This window comes from Gadus chalcogrammus, chromosome 6 (assembly GCF_026213295.1).
Source record: "Gadus chalcogrammus isolate NIFS_2021 chromosome 6, NIFS_Gcha_1.0, whole genome shotgun sequence".
Classification (NCBI taxonomy): domain Eukaryota; kingdom Metazoa; phylum Chordata; class Actinopteri; order Gadiformes; family Gadidae; genus Gadus; species Gadus chalcogrammus.
The window spans coordinates 11788242-11795741 of record NC_079417.1 but is presented as its reverse complement, the minus strand read 5'-3'; positions in this window follow the sequence as shown (position 1 = coordinate 11795741).

Sequence of the window (7500 nt, the reverse complement as noted above, 5' to 3'; positions counted from 1 at the left end):
TTCCAAATGCAGCGGGGGTGGGGACTCAACGAGGACTAACTGAGCAACGTGACAACAGCTCACATCATGCCTCGCGGCGTTGGTCTAAGAAGATATTACATTCCCCCTGATTTGAACGTGTTATCACTGCAGGTCACATCAGATACAAAGGTCTGTGAATGACTCAATACTACGGGGTCAACACAAACGTACAAATAGCTTGGTATTGAATAGGTTGGCTTTAAAGTGTATCGGTGTATGTATTGTATATTGGAGGAATCGTACGTGATGCTACCACACTCAAACTGAGTGTGAAGAAAGTGTATCTAAATCCAGTCTGAGGCTGGGGTTCTCTGCAAATGTGTTACCGTCCCATGATCCAATCCCAAGTAACCAAGGTCACCGTGGGGTCATCCTCAGTCAGCTGATAGGGTGAGGCCATTCGCCGATAGCATCCCAGACGGGCAAAGGACAAAGGCAAAACATTGTGACCTATCAAACAACATGTGATTCCCCAAAAGACCTCTTCCCCTCGCTGTGTGTTAAGCCTTGTTTTTGTGTCTCAGGCGATTTACCACTCTAACCGCCACCTCTTTCCACAAATCCACACACACACACGCATACACTCAAACACAAACACACACACACATGCACAGAGGCACACACACACACACACACACACGCACAGATGCACGCACACACACACACACACACACGCACAGATGCACACGCACGCACACACACACACACACACACACACACACACACACACACACACACACACACACACACACACACACACACACACACACACACACACACACACACACACACACACACACACACACACACACACACACACACCACTAGCCCCCCCAACCCCTAACCCCCCAGGAACTCTTGCAGGCTCCTTCACTCAGTACACTGGTCGTCTCTCTGGCTTTTCCCAAGCAACAATGTGGCAGCGCAGCTTTTCCCTGAATTATTGATCAGCGGATGTCAGGATCTGGGAAATTCCTTAACAATCATGGATCAGGAAGCACAGTACGTCAGGTGAATCAAAAGAAGTGCTGATTTCTCTGTGTTAACCAATAGCGATATATCCGACAGGCAGAGCTGGCATCCTGCGCTAGGAAACTGGAATGTTCGCCATCGGCTTAATGGATGACACAGGTCATATAATAGTGAACTTATCCTCGTAGCACATATGGGCAGACTCAAACGTTAGGATGTTTGAGTTGAGAACTGGATTGAGCAGCAGTAAGTGCAGTCGCCTGGTCAATGTCCTCAGAGTACCAGCTTAAAGATCGTAAAAGTATGAGCTAAGAATAAATCAATATATCACTTTCTAAAAATCCCACTCCTGTAATGGCATGCAATAATGATGATTCATTTTCAAATAACAAAGACAAAAAAAGACCTCTTAGCAGCATAGAGATGCACTCACACACACACACACACACACACACACACACACACACACACACACACACACACACACACACACACACACACACACACACATCTTCTCAGTGTATTCAAGAAAATACACAACCGCTGAGTGGTTTATTATGATTGCTGTTTCTAAGAGAACTATCCGTTTTTACTCTCCTATTTTCTCTTTTCTAGCCCTCTGCCCCCCCTCTCTCTCCCTCTTCTCACTCCTTCCCGCTCTCTCTTTCCTTATCCCTCCCTCTGTCCCTTTCTTCACTCTGCCCCACTCTATCTGTCCCTTCCTCAGCCTCTAAATGGAGAGCTGGCAGCAGGCCAGGGGAAGCCTGGCTATAAAGGTCTTCCCTCCCTGGCACGGATCCCAGAATGTGTGAATGAGTGTGTGTGTGTGTGTGTGTGTGTGTGTGTGTGTGTGTGTGTGTGTGTGTGTGTGTGTGTGTGTGTGTGTGTGTGTGTGTGTGTGTGTGTGTGTGTGTGTGTGTGTGTGTGTGTGTGTGTGTGCGTGTCAGAGCTCTCTCATAATCACTGCCATTCAGCACCTCGGCGGAGTGTGTCCATGTTTACATGAGAGGGGTCAGGGAGTAGGCAACAACTCTCTCTCTCTCTCCCTCTCTCTCTCTCTCTCTCTCTCTCTCTCTCTCTCTCTCTCTCATTCTCTCCTTCTAAGGCACACACACACTCAAACTCACACACACACACACACACACACACACACACACACACACACACACACACACACACACACACACACACACACACACACACACACAGCACACACAGCACACACAGCACACACACACAGCACACACAGTCATAAAGGGACAGTAGCCTTGTGATGGACATGAGACGACAGCAGCAATGTAGAGCTACGCCCAATAGACTCTTCAAAGCACCCTCCAGTTAAAAAGATTGTGAGTCAGAGGGCAAAGGTCTTTATTTGTATTAATTGTACATGTTCTAGGACAGGGATGGGCAACTGGCGGCCCGAGGGCCGCATACGGCCCGCATCCTCACTCAGTCAGGCCCACACATCATTTTTATTTTAAAAAAAAAGAAAAATCGAGCTACAGAAAACTTGGTTAAGAAAGAAGAAAAGCAGCGTATCTGTTCGTAGAATTCAAAGGCAAACCCATGTGTCTAGTTTGCTTAGAAACAATATCAGTCATGAAAGATTTCCACTTAAGTCGCCACTACAACTACTACAGCTGCCTTGAAGTGAATATCATGCTTGTTGGGTTTGAGTTCATTGAGTTGTTGCACTTAATGTTGGGCCACTGTTCTTCAGTTTTGTAACATCATTGAATGATGATGTATGTGAGGCCTTTGCACTGATCAAAATACTAACCAATCATGTGGCTGTTTGAGCATGGAAAACATGAAATGAATGTATGTTGGTTCATTCAACGTACCATACATAGGTTATGAATCTGGAAGATTTTGTAGGTAGTGGCCATCCCAAAAATGCACCAGAATACAGGAAATCATATCCAACAAATTCAAAAAATGAGTAGCTTCTCTCAGTTGACGTCTAGTTAAAGTGCACAGTCACATGGCCCTCTGATGGTGATGAATAAGAATTGTGGCCCTCTTTATCATGAAAGTTGCCCATCCCTGTTCTAGGAGAATTAGGTTTGGTACAGTTATATGGTCTCCGTCTCAACCCAATGCTAAGGTACTTTTTATTTTATGTAAGGATTTCTACTAACAACTGCTATCAACGATTTCTGCTGATTCAACTGATGACCCTTTTAATAATATCGCTAAATGATAGCCAACATATATTTTGCGGAAAAAATACTTGAATACTAGATATACTAGAAAAGTATGTGGATTTACACGACACAAATTCACTGCAGGGCTTTCACAACGATGTTATGAACCTCAAAGCAGCACAACCTGCAACACAAGCTTTCCGTTTTATTGAACAGGTTTCGTGAGAAATTACATCAAGTTTTCTTTGCAGAACTACTCATCTTCTCGGATGGAATGCTTCTTATTATTGGTCTTTCCCCTACATGGGCTAGCTGTTTCTTCTCTTGACAACCTAATAGCCCACTTTGCGTGGCAGTGCCTAAGGGCTGGGGGGTCATGCTCTGCATATTTGCATAAAATAGGTAGCAGAGGCTATGTGAACAGTTGAACTGTCTGTTGGGATGACAAACAGCCCTGGGACTTCCTGATGAGTTACCAACCATTGGATTGAAGCCCGGCGACTCGGTGGTGAAACACAACGCGGTTGACTGGCTGTGTCCAAACACTCATTATTGTTACAGACTAAAACCCTTACCCACTGCTTTATCGCTGGGTTTCGTGCTCAACCTCGCGCAAACATGTGTGAACACGCACACGCACACGCACACGCACACACACACACACACACACACACACACACACACACACACACACACACACACAAACACACACACACGTACACACACAAACCAGCATAGAGTTTTGTCTCCTTATGCTACCAGAATGCATACTCCTAAGGGTTACCATGGCAACGGGGAAGCAGCTCTATAAGAGCTGGACGTTTTTGTGTGTATTAGCGTGTCTGTGTGTGTGATTGAGAGTGTAGAAAATAGTTCAAACCACTTGGTAAGAATGGGCAGCGGCAATGGGTGGCAGGATGATATGGCTGTTCTACTTCCACCCAACAGTATATTGGACCACAAGATCAATTGATTATCAAGGCTGTACACATGTTCTATGAGACATCTTGGACATTATGACTATTGACGAACTTGACTGAATAAGCTCTGCACATTTAATGTAATTATTGCATCGCAATTGACGCAATGTACATTTTTTTTATATATTAATTGATTGTAATGTTCCTCTACTGGAAAAAAAACAACAACAGCAAGACCTTAAAGGGACTCTTAGCTTTGTTGCATTTTTACACTTTTTTTGGATAAGGTTAAATTGGTATTAATAAGGTAATAACACTCTAATATGCAAGACAGACCCACCAGGAGTAAAAACAAACATTTATTTTACTCTCATAATATTTAGTGAAAACTTCAACCAATAAAATTCTTCGGACCGAATGACCTTATTGGCCGACAGACCTGTCTGTTTGCTGCATGGATATATAAGGTTTTCCGTCTGCTTCTTGTGGCGCATTCGGGCCCGCGTCATCAAGGCGCGTCCTCAACTAGAGGGTTTGTTTTGATTCCACGGCAGACAGTAGCGAGTAGCGACCGTAGCGACTGACGATGGCAGACTCGGACTCAGACTCACAGAGTTACCCTCCTCTGGAGCCTCAGGAAGACCTCCAGACTGTTGGCCACCAACTGCACCATTCAGTCCGACAAGGGGACCCGATTCGGCCTCAGAAGCCAAGTGGTCCCGCTCCCCTGGATGATTCTCAGGACCTCCAGACCGTTGGCAACCAACCGCACCACTCAGTCCGATTAGGGGACCCATTTCGGACTCAGACGCGACGTTGTCCCGCTACTCTGGAGCTACTGGAAGACCTCCAGACCGTTGGCACCCAACCGCACCACTCAGTCCGATTACGGGACCCATTTCGGACTCAGACGCGACGTTGTCCCGCTACTCTGGAGCTACAGGAAGACCTCCAGAACGTTGGCACCCAACCGCACCACTCAGTCCGATTACGGGACCCATTTCGGACTCAGACGCGACGTTGTCCCGCTACTCTGGAGCTACAGGAAGACCTCCAGAACGTTGGCACCCAACCGCACCACTCAGTCCGATTACGGGACCCATTTCGGACTCAGACGCGTCTTCTTCGGACTTGTTGTTTACTAGACCCCTGGTAGATATTATGACCCCTGGGAGTCTAAACATAACCCATGGGAGTCTAAACATAACCCATGGGAGTCTAGAACTTTTGTACTGTAGCGACCCTGGGACAGTTAAATAGTTTGTGTGTTATGTGTTACATTATATTTCGTTGTCCGCTATGCCAGTTGTTCTATGTGTATGTATTGTAATTTTCTTCTCGTCAATCAGCGTGGGGGCGAATCATTAGGTCAGCTGGGGGAGGGCCTTGGAAGAACAGGAGGGTGGGGGCCTGCACGCGAGTGAGACCGTGTTGGGGGTTGCCGGGGTAACCGGGGTTTGTTTTGTGTCGGTTTTCTGCCGTTGGTTACAATGTTACGGGTTTCAGTGACCTGGTTTTGGTTCATTAAAACTACCTTCAACTACTAATGACTCGACATCATTATGTCACCGGCGAGGTCGTTACAGTACTCTAAAAAATAACGCTTAGTTATGTACGCTTAGGGGGTGGGGCATTGGAGGAAGGCGGGATGATTTGAATGTGCTGTAATTCTCAAATGCAACAAAGGTCAGAGTCCCTTTAACCTGTAGCTTGGGCAGTGGCACTGTGACCTGTACAAGGCCATTTATAGGGTGTGGTACACAAAAAGGAAGGCCCAATAACTGAACAACTAAATCTTTAGTTGTCTCGGATGTGGCTACTCTCTTGGCTACGACCGGCCCCTTGTCAAGGCCGGATCCAGGCATGACTAAATAAAACAACAGCTTCTCACTTGCTTTCTTTCCTTCTCTCCTAGCCCATACCCATCCCTTTCCTATCCTGTTCTCCTTCTTACCCCCTGACCCTCTCCTCCTCTCTATTCCTCTCCTTGCTACCTCCTACTCTCTGTGCCTCCCTCCTTCCTATCCCCTACTCTCTATCCCCCTCTCCATCCTACCCCCTAACAATCTCCTCCTCTCTATCCCTCTCCTTCCTACCCCCTAACAATCTCTTTCCTAACCCCATCCCTCTTTGTTCCTTCTCCTTGTCCCTTCCTCTCTCTCTTCCATGCGTCTAACGTTACTACTCAATTACACTCTCTCTCTCTCTCTCTCTCTCTCTCTCTCTCTCTCTCTCTCTCTCTCTCTCTCTCTCTCTCTCTCTCTCTCTCTCTCTCTCACTCTCTCTCTCTCTCTCTCTCTCTCTCTCTCACCTTCCCATAGCCCTAGCGTGATCCTCCACTAACATTGCTGGTTAAATACCACCAGTGTGGTCGTTGTCCACTCACCAATCAGCTTACACTAACTGGGTCACTTGCAACTAATGACAAAATAAGATCAACTCTGTAGGTGATCTAATTCTCTTTTTTTTTTTTCACAACCCCCCCCCCCACACACACACCCCCACCCCCAACATCTCTGGATCGCAAAACCATACTATTCCCTACATCAGAGACGCTGCAGTTTGCAGTTCTTATATTAAGTTTTCATACAGATACATAGCATTCTGATCGTTGAGCTTGTTTTAGTGTACATGCATCTAAAGAAAAGCTACAGTGCTTGTGTCGTGATCAACAGGACCATGTGGAGGGGGAGGAGAAGGGGGGGTAGAGGTGTATCACTTTACTTGTTTGCTGGTTGTGTTTTGTCTCCCGAGGCACAACAGGGTTTGGCTTAGCGCTGGCGCAGGGTTAATTCTCCAAGCAGATTAGGATGCCTACTGCATGCTTCGTAAGGGATTGGGCACTCAAAAGCTCTGGGCCCCCAGAGCAGTGCAAGATAGATTACCTCTCTGTCGTGGCACATGGGTAGGTGTACGAGAGGCGTCTGCTGCCTCTGGTGAGCTCCGGGAAGAGGAAAGCGTGGACATGTGCGTTACCTACTTTCAGACCTGCTGCACCCAGCTATTAGCACATATTCACACAAACACAAACATACACATGCACACAAGTCAAACCAAGTAATAAGGCATATGATAAAAGATGCATAAACAGAAACACACGGTGGTCACACAAGCACTTGATCCTGATCCAACGCGTTGAGCTCCTTTCCATGTACAGAGGTCAACCCGTCATATGACACAGTCATGCTACACAAACATAAATGTGTGCACATGTACAGGCATTTGCATGTGTATACACACCCATGAGGACCAAACGGTTCTGCCCCGGTGCTACCCAAACCAAACATGCAAGTTCCTCCACCCCCCACCCCCCACCCACTTTGTGAATACCCCTCTTTCAATATGCAGGGGTGTGTGCATGTGTACATGCATGTCGCTGTGATGTGTTTGACATATGTGTGTGTTTGCGTGTGTTTGTGTGTGTACAGTATGTGTCT